This window comes from Mobula hypostoma, chromosome 10 (assembly GCF_963921235.1).
Source record: "Mobula hypostoma chromosome 10, sMobHyp1.1, whole genome shotgun sequence".
In the NCBI taxonomy this organism is placed as follows: Eukaryota; Metazoa; Chordata; class Chondrichthyes; order Myliobatiformes; family Myliobatidae; genus Mobula; species Mobula hypostoma.
Window position 1 is genome coordinate 3,798,656 of NC_086106.1, and position 16,345 is coordinate 3,815,000.

Sequence of the window (16,345 nt, forward strand, 5' to 3'; positions counted from 1 at the left end):
TGTCCCTCTGTCCCTCTGAATGTACCTCTTGCCCATCCTCTGGGGTCCCCCCCCCTTGTCTTTCTTCCCGGACCTCCTGTCCCATGATCCTCTCGTATCCCCTTTTGCCTATCACCTGTCCAGCTCTCGGCTCTATCCCTCCCCCTCCTGTCTTCTCCTATCATTTTGGATCTCCCCCTCCCCCTCCAGCTTTCAAATCCCTTACTCACTCTTCCTTCAGTTAGTCCTGACGAAGGGTCTCGGCCTGAAACGTCGACTACGCCTCTTCCTATAGATGCTGCCTGGCCTGCTGCATTCACCAGCAACTTTGATGTGTGTTGAGTGAATTCCCTGCTGAGCTTTTCCAGCAAATTATTTCTGCCAGTAAATTGTTCGACATTTTCGGCAGGCAAATACGTGTTAATGCTCTTGCTAAAGGGGGAGGCTCTTTTCAGTTCTGTGCCCTTGCCATTGTCAATTAACTGGACTCCAAAAGCTCACGCTCATTCCCCAATCAAACTTATTTACTCGTGCACGAGACCAGCAGGCCCCAGTCAATTGAATTGCATTGGAACTGAATTGACTTTATTTTTCATACATCCTTCACGTACATGAGGAGTAAAAATCTTTATGTTACTTCTATGTCTGAATGTGAAATGTGCAATCATAGTAATTTATAATAATTTATATTCATAGTCATAGTCATACTTTATTGATCCCGGGGGAAAATGGTTTTCGTTACAGTTTATAATAAATAGAACAGTCAATGTAATATAGAGTACATTCAAATCAGCGTGAGTTAATCAGTCTGATGGCCTGGTGGAAGAAGCTGTCCCAGACCCTGTTGGTCCTGGCTTTTATGCTGCGGTACCGTTTCCCAGATGGTAGCAGCTGGAATAGATTGTGGTTGGGTTGATTTGGGTCCCCAATGATCCTTCGGGCTCTTTTTACACACCTGTCCTTGCAAATGTCCTGAACCATGGGAAGTTCACAACTACAGATGCGCTGGGCTGTCCGCATCACTCTCTGCAGAGTCCTGCCATTGAGGGAGGTACAGTTCCCATACCAGGCAGTGATGCAGCCAGTCAGGATGCTCTCAGTTGTGCCCCTGTAGAAAGTCCTTGGGATTTGGGAGCCCACACCAAACTTCCTCAACCGTCTAAGGTGAAAGAGGCGCTGTACACAGCTGGTGTGCACAGATCACGTGAGGTCCTCGGTGATGTGTATGCCGAGGAAATTGAAGCTGTTTACCTTCTCAACCCCAGATCCAATGATGTCAATTGGGGTTAGTCTGTCCCCATTCTTTCCTGTAGTCCACAACCAGCTCCTTTGTTTATGGAGCAAACTGTTCTAAAGTTTGAACAAAGAATGATCATTTCTATACATAAACTGACTAATTGCATACAGCTACTGACCAGCCAGTGCTGCTTTCCACCACCAACCACCGCCCCCCGACCCCCGACCCCCAACCACCGCCCCCCGACCCCCGAACCCCAACCACCGCCCCCCGACCCCCAACCGGTGTCTGCAGATTTCAGCAGCGTCGGATGGCTTATGTTTGGTCTCCTTTATTGAGTGTCTGTATCTTTCTACCTTATGTGTCTGATGTGTGCTTTATGCTGTGTGTGACTGTTGGCACTATGTTTTGTACCTTGACCCTGGAGGAACACTGTCTCATTTGGCCATATTCAAGGGCATTCACGTATGGTTGAATGACAATTAAACTTGAATTGAGTTGAATTGAATTGAATTGTGGATGTTCAAATTCTTTATTTGCATGATCAATCACCAATCACACCAGGATAATACCAGTACCAACAGCCAATAGAATCTCTACATTTTAGGCCAATAACACTTCAGAATTAATAAAGTTACTGACCAATGATAAGTATCACCCTAGAATCTTTTGTTTACATCTTTATTTTGTCTCGGTATGCCGAACGGCTCCAGTCCCCTGCTGTGTAAAGGGAAGCTAGGCTCTTCAAATGCCTATTTGTCTGGGCTGACAGCACACCATCTGTAAACTCTCCTTGCCTGGACATTGTCTTAACCCTTGCCTTGACGCAACTTCCATGGCCTGCTGCAAGCTCGTTGGTGTCATCTCATTATGTGCAGAACATCTAATGCTGTTTCTTCGTTTAAGGAAGGCAGCAGGGGTTACTTCATGCCGTTGAGCCTTCCATCAGCGGGAATCGAACTGAGATAACCGGGGCGGTATAGATTTGCACTTACGCAGGACTTGAGGGATAAAAGCAACACACACAAAAATGCTGGAGGAACTCAGCAGGTCAGGCAGGAAATGAATAGTCAATGTTTCGGGCCAAGATCCTTCAAGATAGCACTGATTAAATACAGTGACTAACTACTCTGTTAATCACACTTTTTCTGACAACGATCACTACAATCAATAGCCTGGATCTTCCCTTTCAGTCACAAGATTTTGAACCGCCTGCACGACCTGCCATTTTTGCAGTGTGAACTGAAATCACAATGGCATCGGATGGTTATGGCGTGGTGTGGATTGCCCATTCTCGGAGCCAACTCGAGGTGGCAGATTCGAGACGAGGCAGCGTCAAGATGGTGGGACCCAGGCCTGAGAGCAGATTGACCAACTGAGGCCCAGATTGGGAAGGTCAGGCACGGGCTAAATTGAGGCAGTGGGGCCCAGGTCCAAGAGCTGATGTCAGGCCGATTTAAGCACCGGGCCAGACTGATAAAATCAGGATATTGGGGCTGGAGGGGAGGGATGGACTGATCACGAGGTTTACTCAGCTCTGCGCTGATCTGAGGCGGTGGCCTGAAACTATCAGCTCCCGGATCGGCCGTGACCTACTCGGTATCTGTGAGCTCACCTTCGCGAACTTTAGTTCCGAATGTCATTTGCTTTACTTTAATTGTTTTCATGATTTGTTCTTTAACTTTGCCCGCTGGGTGCTTGACGGTCTGTGCTCAATGGGTTCTCATGGGTTTCTCTGTTCTGAGGCTGCCTGTGAGGAAGATAAATCTCGAGGTTGTATCATGTCTACATACTTTGATAATACATGTACTTTGAATTTTGATCAGGACAGGAAAGGAAGGGAGAAGAGGCCAGAATAAGAAGGTGGGGCGGAGGGGAAGGAGTACAAGCTAGGAGATGATAGGTAAAAAGAGGAGGTGAGGGGGAAGAGGGGATGAAGTAAGAAGCTGGGAGGTGATTGGTGGGAAAGGTCAGGGGCTGGAGAGGAAGGAATCTGCTAGGACAGGAGAGGGGACAGTAGGGGAAAGGGAAGGAGGAGGGGCAGCAGGGGACGGTGATAGGCAGGTGAGGAGAGGAGAAGGGGCAAGAGTGGAGCCAGAACTGGGAATCGAAGAAGATGGAAGGAGAGGGGAAAGATTACCGGAAACTGGAGAAATCAAAGTTCATTCCATCAGGCTGGAGGCTACCCAGGCGCTATATAAGGTGTTGGCCCTCCAACCTGAGAGTGGCCTCGTTGTGGCAGCGAAGGAGACTATACACCGCATGTCGGAATGAGAACGGGGATCGGAATTAAAATGGCCATCTGCCGGGAAATCCGGCTTTTTGCAGATGGAGCGCAGCTATCTGAGGCACAAGTCTCTTACTTTGAAAGGAAGAGGTTGACATCTAGAGCAGACTGCCAGAGGAGGTGATGGAATCAGATATAATCTTGTATTACTTAAGAGACAGATGCTTAAGTGGGCAAGGCATATTAAACATGTGGGCAGGTAAGACTAGTGTAGATGGGCAACCAACTCAGTGGGCTTGGGGTGGATCAGCCGTTAAGTTTTTTCTCTGGAAGAAATGAGTTTGCTTCAAAATCAAAGGTGAGTTTCGCTCATGAGTCGAAGAACAGCTTCATCATTGTGGTCAGACCGTTATGAATAATCTTATCGACCAGAGATGTATGTGTCTTTTTTTAGTTTCAGCTTACTACCAGCATCAGTTAACAGATGTAAAATTAATCAGCTCCATGGGCGCTAGTCTCTGTAGTATCAAGGACATCTTCAAGGAGCGATACCTCAAAACGACAGCGTCCATCATTAAGGACCCCCAACACCCAGGACATGCCCTCTTCTCATTGCTACCATCAGGGAGGCAGTATAGGGTCCTGAAGACACACACTCAACGATCCATCCCCTCTGCCATCTGATTTCTAAACATTGAACCCATGAATACTACCTCGCTACTTTTTAAAAATTTCTGTCTTACATAAATACACTTTCTGTAATTCAAGCAACATACATCAAAGTTGCTGGTGAACGCAGCAGGCCAGGCAGCATCTCTAGGAAGAGGTACAGTCGACGTTTCAGGCCGAGACCCTTCGTCAGGACTAACTGAAGGAAGAGCTAGTACCTCTTCCTAGAGATGCTGCCTGGCCTGCTGCGTTCACCAGCAACTTTGATGTGTGTTGCTTGAATTTCCAGCATCTGCAGAATTCCTCGTGTTTGCTTTCTGTAATTCAGTTTTTTTCTATACTTGTCATGGATTGCAATGTAAGGCTGCCGCAAAGTTAACAAATTTCGCAACATATGCCGGCAATATTAAACATGATTCTGATTCTGATTAGAAAGTTAAATCAAGATCACAACAATGTTCAATATGCTGTTTTGAGCAAAGGCCAGAATCTCCAGACTAAGGTCAGAAAAACTCTTAAGTAAATTTCTTATCAAAATATGTACAGCACTGTACAAATGTCTTGGGCACATATATATAGGTAGGGTACCTAAGACTTCCGCACAGTACTGTATCTTCAATTTCTGCATGCAATTTACAACTTACACTAAGAACTGAAGACCTGTTCTTGCTCGAATGAAAGTTGTGTCATGGGTAAGTAGGGTTGTGATGAAAACTTTTGGCAAATTGGCCTTTATAAATCAAGGTATTGAGGACAGGAGCTGCGAATGCAATGTTGGCACTCATTTCTAGAGGAACAGAGTATAGGAGCAGGGATGTGATGTTGAGGCTCTATAAGGCGCTGGTGAGACCTCACTTGGAGTACTGTGGGCAGTCTTGGTCTCCTTATTTAAGAAAGGATGTGCTGACGTTGGAGAGGGTACAGAGAAGATTCACTAGAATGATTCTGGGAATGAGAAGGTTTACATATGAGGAACCTTTGTCCGCTCTTGGAGTGTATTCCTTGGAGTTTAGAAGAATGAGAGGAGACCTCATAGAAACATTTCGAACGTTGAAAGGCATGGACAAAGTGGATGATGGGGGAGTCTAGTACGAGAGGGCATGATTTAAGGATTGAAGGGCGCCCATTCAGAACAGAAATGCGAAGAAACTTTTTTAGTCAGAGGGTGGTGAATCTATGGAATTCGTTGCCACGGGCGGCAGTGGAGGCCAAGTCATTGGGTATATTTAAGGCAGAGATTGATAGATATCTGAGTAGCCAGGGCATCAAAGGTTATGGTGAGAAGGCGGGGGAGTGGGACTAAATGGGAGAATGGATCAGCTCATGATAAAATGGCGGAGCAGACCCGATGGGCCGAATGGCCGACTTCTGCTCCTTTGTCTTATGGTCTTATGGACGTTATTTTGAAGTTGTACAAGACATTGGTGAGGCCTATTTTGGAGTATTGCCCCGGAAAGAAGTAAACGGGATTGAAAGACTGCAGAGGAAATTTACAAGGATGTTGCCGGGTCTGGAGGGCCTGAGTTGTAGGGAAAGGTTGAATAGGTTAGGACTTTATTCCTTGGAATGTAGACGATTGAGGGGAGATTTAATAGAGGTGTTATGAGGGGTATAGACTGGGTAAATGCAAGCAGGCTTTTTCCACTGGGGTTGGGTGGGAACTACAACCAGAGGTCATGGGTTAAGGGTGAAAGGTGGGAGTTTAAGGGGAACATGAAAGGAAACTTTTTCACTCAGAGGGTGGTGAGAGTGTGGAATGAGCTGTCAGCACAAGTGGTGCATGCGAGCTTGATTTCAACGTTTAGGAGAAGTTTGGAAAGGTACATGGATGGGAGGGGCATCGAGGGTAATGGTCCGGATGCACATCGATGGCAATAGGCAGTTTAAATGGTTCAGCATGGACTAGACAGGCCGAAGAGCCTGTTTCTGTGCTATACTTTTCCATGACGCCATGACCATCTTTTCCTAGATACGGGGTCAGAATTCCGAATGCAGTCTGCCCAGTGCCTCAGCAGGGCATCCTTCCTTTCATCTCCTAGCTTTCTCAAAATAAATGCTAACAGTGCACTTGCAATTCTCACTATCAAATCAATCTACAAGTCAATCTTGAAGGAATCCAGAACTAAGAATACCAATTATCTCTGCACTTCGCATTTCTGAATTCTTACCTTATTTAGACTAAAAACACGCAGTGGTAACTTTATTAGTTACCTCCTGTGCTTAATAAAGAGGCCACTCAGCATTGTTTGTGGTCTTGGCTGCTGTAATCGAAGTTCAAAATGTGCATTCAGATGCATTACTGTTGTAACTCATGGATATTTGAGTTACTGTCACCTTCCTGTCAGATTGGACTAGACTAGCCAATGATTTCTCTCATTAATGAGTCACTGTCGCTCAGAAGATTTTTTTTATCGCACCTTTCTCTGTAACTCTAGGGTCTGTTGTGCGTGAAGATCCAAGGAGGTTAGCAGTTTTTGAGATACTCAAACCACCCTGTCTGTCACCAACAGCCGTTCCACAGTCAAAGTCACTTAGATGACATTTCTTCCCCATTCTGATGTTTGGTCTGAACAACAACTGAACCTCTTGACCATGTCTGCATGCTTTTATGCATCGAGTTGCTGCCACCTGATTGGCTGATTAGGTATTTGCATTAACGAGGTGTACAGGTGTAGCTAGTAAAGTGGCTGCTGAGGGTAGATTCCCCCCGCACTTCCTACCACGGTGCTTGACCTTACACTTCCCAATGGTTTCAGCTGGATGTTGCTTCATTAGCTTGGGCTCAGCTTGATCTAAAGGAGAAGAATCTTATTTCTAGACAATTATTGTGAAGGATTAACAGTTAGAGGCATCAAGCCCACCTGCTAACCTCCTGTTTAAGAGTCATAGAAGACATCGGCATGGAAACAGACCCTTCAGCCCATCTAGTCCATGCTGGCCCATTTAAACTGCCTAGTCCCATCCACCTGCACAGGGACCATGACCCTCCATACCCCTACCATCCATGTACCTATCCAAATGTCTCTTAAGCATTGAAATCAATAGTGCATCCACCACTTGTTCTGGCAACTCGAATATCTGTTATGTTCACGTAACTCCAGAGTACTCCCTAACAGCAGGCATAAAAGGCATCAGGTTCGTTGGGGGACGATCCTCAGTTCCACTTACAGTACTGTGCAGAATTCTTGTGCTTAAGGCTTTGCACAGTGCTGTCCATGTCTCTATTTCCTGAGGAGACAGAGGTCCTTTAACATCTGCTGGACGATGCTGAGGATGTTCTACGAGTCTGTGGTGGCCAGTGCAATCATGTTTGCTGTTGTGTGCTGGGGCAGCAGGCTGAGGGTAGCAGACACCAACAGAATCAACAAACTCATTCGTAAGGCCAGTGATGTTGTGGGGATGGAACTGGAATCTCTCACGGTGGTGTCTGAAAAGAGGATGCTGTCTAAGTTGCATGCCATCTTGGACAATGTCTCCCATCCACTACATAATGTTCTGGTTGGGCACAGGAGTACATTCAGCCAGAGACTCATTCCACCGAGATGCAACACAGAGCGTCATAGGAAGTCATTCCTGCCTGTGGCCATCAAATTTTACAACTCCTCCCTTGGAGGGTCAGACACCCTGAGCCAATAGGCTGGTCCTGGACTTATTTCCTGGCATAATTTACATATTACTATTTAACTATTTATGGTTTTATATTGATATATTTATACTCTATTCTTGGTTGGGGCAACTGTAACGAAAATCAATTTCCCCCGGGATCAATAAAGTATGACTATGACTATAACTATGACTATTACCATAAGATTCATTTCCTTGCGGGCGTGTACTGGAAAATAAAGAAATACTGCAGATTTTATGACCAACTCTTCATAGCAATAACTGAGAAGCATTCAAAGTGTGAAAGAAGACAAATCGTGCTAACATTTTTTTTTAAATTCTGAGAATTTGAGTAGCAGAGCCCTTGTAGGTTGTGGAATCAGTTCGGTGCTGTGACAAACAACATCATTCACACCGGTTCAGCTGCCTGATGGCTGAGAGGTAATAACTGTCCCTGGACCTGATGGTGTGGGATCTAAGGCTCCTGTGCCTTCTTCCTGATGGTAGAAGCAAGGAGAGGGCAGGTCCTGGATGACCTCTCAAGCTTCTTCACACATTGGGTGGTGAACCTCTGGAACTTGGGGGACTCTGGATTCTAGAAAGCATGAAGAAAGGAAATAGACAATTCTGTGAAAGATCAGCAGATCGATGGGTATGGAGAACTAGCACAGGGGCAGAGATAGGTCTGAGGAAGTTCAGCCCTACCGTACTTAGATATTCTTTAGCAGCCAAGTGGCCTACTCCTGCTCCTATCTTCGTACCTTCCTCATATGACTTGGTATTACAAGGTTGTTGTCAGGACCCAAGGGAATGAGTCTGAGAGATAGGTTGAACAGGTCAGGACTTTATTCATTGAATCAGAATCAGGTTTATTGTTTCAGATCATAAGACCATAAGAAATAGATGGAAAATTAGGCCGTTTGACCCACCGACTCTTCTCCATCAGAGCTGGTCCATTTCCCTCTCAGCCCCAGTCTCCTGCCATCCTGTCATATCTCTCCATGCCCTGACTAATCAAGAATCTATCAACCTCTGCCTTAAACATACCCAAAGATTTGGCCTCCATAGTTGCCTGTGGCAACAAATTCCACAGATTCAGCCCTCTCTGGCTGAAGAAATTCCTCTTCATCTCCGTACTAAATGGACGTCCCGCTATTCTGAGGTTGTGTCCTCTGGTTTCAACTCCCTCACCACAGGAAACATCCTCTCCACATTCAGTCTACTGAGACCCTTCAACGTTCGATAGGTTTCAATAAGCTCCCCCCTCATTCTTCTGAGTTCTGAACTTTGAGACGACAAAGACTTAAAATCAATAAATTACTGAAATAAATAAGTACCAGCCTTCACCTATCACCTTCCAGTTAGTCCTCCTCCCCCTCTCCCCCTGCCCACCTTTTTATTCTGGCTTCTGCCCCCTTCCTTTTCAGTCCTGAAGAAGGGTCTCGGCCTGAAACGTCAACTGTTTACTCTTTCCCATAGATGCTGCCTGTCCTGCCGAGCTTCCCCACCGTCTTGTGTGTGTTACTAAAAATGAAAGAGATAGTGTTCTATGTTATTGTCAGGGAGGAGGAGATATTATTACTGATCCACATTGGCTGTGGTCCCCTGGTGAAGAAGTTGAAGATCCCGTTGCTAAGACAGGCAGGGAAGTGAATTATGGGTGACCATAGAGAGGAGTATAAGATTATGAGGGCCATTTAGAACCTAACTCCCCTTGAATAGGCAGGAGGTGTTGCCAAGGGAGCAGCGGGCATTTGAGGTAGCCAGACGATCGTTGTGCTCAAGGAGTCGTACCATGTCAAAACGGGCATTTCAGCCCGCTAAGCCTATGCCAACCATCAGACATCTATTGTAAGGGTCACTAGCAAACTCATGTGCAGGAATCACAAAGATTTTGACATCTCAAACAAAAAGGAGTTATTACGGAAATTAACCGGGAAAAACCAACGAGTACAGTTGTGAAGAAAGCACGGCAGGGCCTCAGCTTCCTCAGGAATCCGCAGAGATTCAGCACGACATCTACAACCTTGCAAAACTTCTATAGATGTGTAGTGGAGAGTATATTGACTGGCTGTGCCAAAGCCTGGTATGGAAACGCCAATGCCTCTGAGCAGAAAATTCCACAAAATGTGGTGGACTCGGCCCAGTGCCTCGTTGGTAAAGTCCTCCCAACCATTGAGCACATCTACATGGAACCCTCTCATAGGAAAGAAGCATCCATCTTCCGAGATTGTCACCACCAAGACCGTGCTTTTTTCTCACTGATACCATCAGACAAGAGCCTCAGGTATCAAACCACCAGGTTCAAAAACAGTTACCATCAGGCTTTTTATGATAACTACACTCACTTGCCCAACCATTGAGATGTTCCCACAACCAATGATCTCACCTTAAGGGCTCTTTATCTTGTTATTTCATTTTCTCGTTGTCTATTGCTATTTACTTATATTTGCATTTGCCAGTTGGTTGTTTTCTGCACTCTGGTTGATCTTTCATTGATCGTGTTACAGTTTCTGTTCTATAGATTTTCTGAGTACGCCCACAGGAAACTGAATTTCAGGGAAATGCACTTTGATAATGAGCTTACTTTGAGCTTTGAAGAACTGAGGCAAAGTGTACAGGATCCGAAAGAACTGAAATCACTCGCGATACACAGAAGATCCAGGTCTGAGTTTTAGCAGGCCAGGAACCACGATGACAAAGCAGAGATGGGTCGGCATACACCCCCTGAAATGCACCCTGGAGCACGTGGGAGTGCGACATGTTGAAAACCCCATGCTAATTAAATGACGCAAACACGAGAAAACCTGCAGATGCTGGAAGTTCAAGCAACAGACACAAAATGCTGGTGGAACGCAGCAGGCCAGAAGGGTCTCGGCCCGAAACGTCGACTGTACCTCTTCCTATAGATGCTGCCGTGTTCTAATTGAATGATCCCAAATTGAATAAAAGTGATAAATACAAAGAGGGGTTAACAATCCCCTTGATCCAAAATGAGACACCTGCAACACAAAGTGAAACCCAGAGCTAATTCAAAGACAAACAATTAGACACAAAAGGCAAACAATCCAAGGAACATTGCATGCCCACATGGTGATACCAAGAAAATACAAACCACATTCTAACTGAGAGAAAAAACATCTCTTTTTTTCCTTTTAAAAACAACCCCTGGTTGTGACACCAATTTATATTAGAGACATAGAGTCATAGAACACTGCAGCACAGAGAAAGACACTTCAGCCCATCTAATCCATACTGGTCTGCTCTTCTGCCTTGACTCTCCTACCTGCACCCAGAGCATATTCCTTTCTTTTTCAATCTTCTTTTTAAGTTTCAAAATTAATGAACATAACAATAATAATAATGATACAAAGAGATCGGGATTACATTAATAATGGTTAACGTGTACAAGGACAGATTCCAAGCAACAAATGTAGTTTAGCCTCCCAATCTCTTAGTAACTAACCACGAAAAAGATATTTTATAAAGAGAAAAAAAAAACCCTAAACTAAAAAAAAACAACTAAACTAAAAAAAAAACAAAGATTGGGCTGTCACATTACATCAGCAAAAATTATTATTTGTCATTAACTCCGCTCCTCTATACAGGAACAAAAAATTACTGCAAAGGATTCAGAAAGGGTCAACTTGCATCATATGAAAATATCGAGTAAATAGCCTCCAAGTTTCTTCAGATTTAGCTGAAGGATCCAGAATACCTCTCCTAATTTTTTCCAAGTTTAGGCATGCTATCGCTTGGGAAAACCATTGAAATGTAGTAGAGCGATTGGAATCTTTCCATTTAAGTAAAAGTCTGGCTGTTAATATAACAAATGCAATTAGACAACAAGCTGATGAGGATAAACGACTAGAGTCTATCACTGGTAGTCCAAAAATTGCAGTAATAGGGTGAGGTTGTAAATCAATATGCAGAACTACTGAAATAATATCAAAAGTATCTTTCCAATGTTTTTCTAGAAGAGGACAAGACCAGAACATGTGTGTCAAGGAAGCTACCTCAGAATTACATCTATCACAAACAGGATTTGTATGGCAGTAAAAACGAGCTAACTTATCCTTGGACATATGAGCTCTGTGAATCACCTTAAATTGTATCAAAGCGTGTCGGGCACACATTGAAGAATTATTAACTAGCTGAAGAACTTCCTCCCATTTCTCTGTAGGTAAAGGCATCTGAAGTTCTCTTTCCCACTCATTCTTAATTTTATTGGAAGTACCTAAGTGCATTTTCATAATTAAATCATAAATAAATGATATTAAACTCTTCTGATAGGGATTTAAACTTAAATTTTTCTTCTGTAACCTCAACTTGATGTGATATCGGAAAGGTAGGTAAAATAACATTCAGAAAGTTTCTAATCTGTAAATATCTGAAAAAGTGTGATCCAGGCAAATTATATTTATTAGACAACTGTTCAAAAGACATAAAACAATCATCCATGAATAAATCACGAAAACATGTTATTCCCTTTGTTTTCCATAAAAGAAAACCTTGATCAATTCTAGATGGTTGAAAGAAAAAATTAGATACGATAGAACTTGACAGGATAAATTTATTCAATACAGAAAATTTACGAAATTGAAACCGTATTCGTATTGTATGTTTAATTACTGGATTAATCATTTGTTTATTCAAATTAGTAAGAGCAAAGGGAAGCGCAGCCCTTAAAATAGAAGCCAATGGAAACCCCTGTACAGACTAACGCTCAAGGTTCATCCATCATGGACATTGAGTTTTATCCAACTCTTGTGTCCAAAACGTTAAATATCGAATATTAATTGCCCAATAATAAGATTTGGCAAAGCCAAACCACCTTCCTTTTTTGATTTCTGTAAGTATTTCTTACTTAACCTAGGATTTCTATTCTGCCATATATATGAAGAAATTTTAGAATCAATAATATCAAAAAAAGATTTAGGGATAAAAATTGATACAGCCTGAAATAGATACAGAAATTTAGGTAAAATAATCATCTTAATAGCATCAATTCGACCAATCAAGGATAAGGGCAATGGGGACCATTTAGTAAACAGTTGTTTAACATGATCAATTAAGGGTAAAAAATTAACTTTAAATAAATCCTTATGTTTCTTAGTAATTTTAACACCCAAATAAATAAAATAATCAATAACCAATCTAAATGGTGATTGTCTATAAATTGAGACTTGCATATTTAATGGCAAAACTCACTCTTATCAAGATTCAGTTTATAACCAAAAAAACTACTAAACTGAGCAAGTAGTGTTATTACTGCAGGGATGGATTTCTCTGGGTTAGAGATATATAGTAACAGGTCATCTGCATATAGTGATACTTTATCCGTCCCATTCCCACAAATAATGCCGAACATATTGAGTGAATCACGAGTAGCGATTGCCAAGGGCTCCAGGGCAATATCAAATGGTAAGGGTTTGAAAGGGCAGCCCTGCCTAGTACCTTGGAAAAGCCTAAAGAAAGGGGATCTATGATTGTTAGTGAATACAGAAGCCAAAGGTGTATGATATATCAATTGGATCCAAGATATAAATTTTCAGCTCAAATTAAATTTCTCAAGTATATTAAATAAATATTCCCATTCAAGTCTATCAAACGCCTTCTCGGCGTCAAGCAAAGTAACACATTCTGGAGTCTTAGATGAAGTTGGGTATACAATGTTCATTAACCTCCTAACATTAAAATGTGAATAACGATTTTTAATAAATCCTCTCTGATCCTCGGAGACAATTTGTGGCGATACCTTCTCCAATCTAATTGCTAATATTTTGGAAAGGATTTTAGAATCCACATTCAACAAAGATATGGGTCTGTATGATGCACATTCAGTGGGATCTTTATCTTTTTTAGGAATTAAAGAAATAGATGCTTCATAAAAGGATTGTGGTAATTTACCTACAAATAAATCATCTTTAAAAATACCTCCATCTCCCCTTCCTCCATTTCTCTTAAATGTTACAACTGAAGCTGTATCCACTGGCAGTTCGTTCCACACTCTCACCACCCTCTGAGCAATGAGGTGCCCCCTCAGATTCTCCCTGGAGCAGCGGAGGATGAGAGGTGACCTGATAGAGGTGTATAAGATGATGAGAGGCATTGACCGTGTGGATAGTCAGAGGGTTTTTCCCCAGGGTTGAAATGGCTAGCACGAGAGGGCACAGTTTTAAGGTGCTTGGAAGTAGGTACAGAGGGGATGTCAGGGCTAAGTTTTTCACACAGAGAGTGGTGAATGCGTGGAATGGGCTACCGGCAACAGTGGTGGAGACGGATACGATAGGGCCTTTTAAGAATCTCCTGGATAGGTACATGGAGCTCAGAAGAATAGAGGGCTATGAGTAACCCTAGGTAATTTCTAAAGTAACTACATGTTCGGCACAGTATTGTGGGTCGAAGGGCCTGTATTGTGCTGTAGGTTTTCTATGTTTCTAAAAATATTTTGCCTTTCACCTCCAGTTCTAGTCTCACCCAAGCTCAGTGGATAAAGCCTGCTTGAATTTACCCCTATCTGTTATCATCATCATTATGTGCCATGTCGAATGACATCATCATTACGTGCCGTGTCATGTGGCATGGGCGATCATGGTCTATCCATGACCATGATTGTTCTTGGCAAATTTTTCTACAGAAGTGGTTTTCCATGGTCTTCTTCTGGGCAGTGTCTTTACAAGACGGGTGACCCCAGCCATTATCAATACTCTTTGGAGATTGTCTGCCTGGTGTCAGTGGTCACATAACCAGGACTTGTGATCTGCACCGGCTGCTCGTACGACCATCCACCACCTGCTCCCATGGCTCCACGTGACCCTGATCGGGGGCTAAGCAGGTGCTACACCTTGCCCGAGGGTGACCTGCAGGTTGGCTGAGGGAAGGAGCACCTTACACCTCCTTCGGTAGAGACGTATCTCCACAGTGCCACCCCACCTTATTTATACACTTCATAATTTTGTGACTCTCTGCCAAATTTCCGCTTATTTTCCTACGCTGCAGGGAATCAAGTCCTAACCTATTCATGAAACTCAGATTGTCCCACGCAGCCATGGAAATTTTCTCTGCACTCAGTAGGTGGCCAGAACTGCGCACAAGACTCCAAATTCGGGCCTCACCGATATCTAATACACCTTCTACTGACTGTAACGTTTTATTCGCAGTATTCTGTCTCCCTTATTTTACCTTTCACTTACTGACGAGGAGTCATTTACGGCGGCCAATTAATCTACCAGCCGGCAAGCCTTTGGGGCATGGGAGGAAGAGGTCTCAGCGAGAACTCCAAGCAGACAGCCCCCCGAGGTCGGGATGGCACCTGGGCCCCCGGTTTGCGAGGCGGTGGGCCTGCACGCGGCGCAGGCCCCGGGGGAAGGCATTGCGGCCCGGCCAGAAGGCATGCAGCGACTGATTCCGATTGCCTCCTGCGTCAGGTTCTGCCTGAGGAGCCGAGGAACCAGAAGCTGAGCCGGTGGGTGTTCAGGGGCAGGTGGACGGAAGTTGAAGTGAAAACTGAGGGGATTTCCCGAAGTATGAACCTCCCACTTTGAGAATTCAGAAAATATTCCAATTTAATTTTATTTATTCAGAGGTACATCGCTGTAGCTAGCACTTCAGATGCAGTGCCCAATTACACCCAAGCGACCAAGAAACCTACTAACCTGCTTTGGAATGTGGGAGGAAACGAAGGCGCCTACAACCTACGCTATCATGGAGCGAAGATACAGGCAGCGGTGAAACTGAAGCCTGGACTCTGGTGCTGCATTAGCGTTACCCAAACCGTGCCACCTGCTAAATTTGTCCTTTGTCAAGTGGGCATTGTGTCAGAAACCTGGCTCACTGCAAAAGGGTAAACAGGTTAATTACAGAGCACAACACAGTACAGGAACAGGCCCTTCAACGCACAACGTTCTGCTAAATTAATTAGTTTCTTTTGCCAGCATATCCCTCCATTCTCCGTATATCCCCGAGCCAGTCTAAACACTGCTAACATGTCTGCCTCTACCACTGTATCAGCGGCAATGTTTCAGTTACCACCACTCTCTGTGTACCTCTCCTTAGAACTTACCTCAGTCACCTTAAATGTACGAGCTCTGGCGTTAGACATGTCTGCCGTGGGAAGTACGCATCAGCTGACTACCTACTTACCGTCCCTTATGCTGCTGGCGTTTAGGGCAGCAGTGAAGGTCCACTGCATTTGCCCGTCCTCGCCGCACACAGATATGGAAGCAACACACACCAAAGTTGCTGGTGAACGCAGCAGGCCAGGCAGCATCTCTAGGAAGAGGTACAGTCGACGTTTCAGGCCGAGACCCTTCAGTTAGTCCTGACGAAGGGTCTCGGCCTGAAACGTAGACTGTACCTCTTCCTACAGATGCTGCCTGGCCTGCTGCGTTCACCAGCAACTTTGGTGTGTGTTGCTTGAATTTCCAGCATCTGCAGAATTCCTCGTGTTTACACAAATATGGAAGGATTTTTCAATGCTGTTTCTGTAACAATTATTTTTTATTGGCTGGTCAGGGTTGTTTGCCCTGAGCTGAACCCCTGAACCTGGAGGACAGTGGTCCACTCTTAGTCTGGCCTCTACCGTTTGACCTGTTTGGCATGGGTGACCCCACCAAGAACCAAGGCGT

General features: G+C 44.2%; 1 protein-coding gene across 9 annotated transcripts in view; it reads left to right on the plus strand.

Annotated features, from left to right (window-relative positions):
• Positions 1 to 16,345, plus strand: part of LOC134352612 (probable G-protein coupled receptor 132) — a 51,143-nt gene that overhangs the window by 22,044 nt on the left and 12,754 nt on the right. For 2 of the 9 annotated variants that reach the window (XR_010019419.1, XR_010019418.1), the window contains exon 2: positions 10,226 to 10,666. The exons of 5 other annotated variants lie outside the window; for them this stretch is intronic. The gene's annotated coding sequence lies outside the window, so the exon portion shown is untranslated. Of the gene's footprint in view, positions 1 to 10,225; positions 10,667 to 16,345 lie in introns of those variants that run through there. 2 more of the 9 variants (XR_010019417.1, XR_010019416.1) reach the window with 1 other exon arrangement.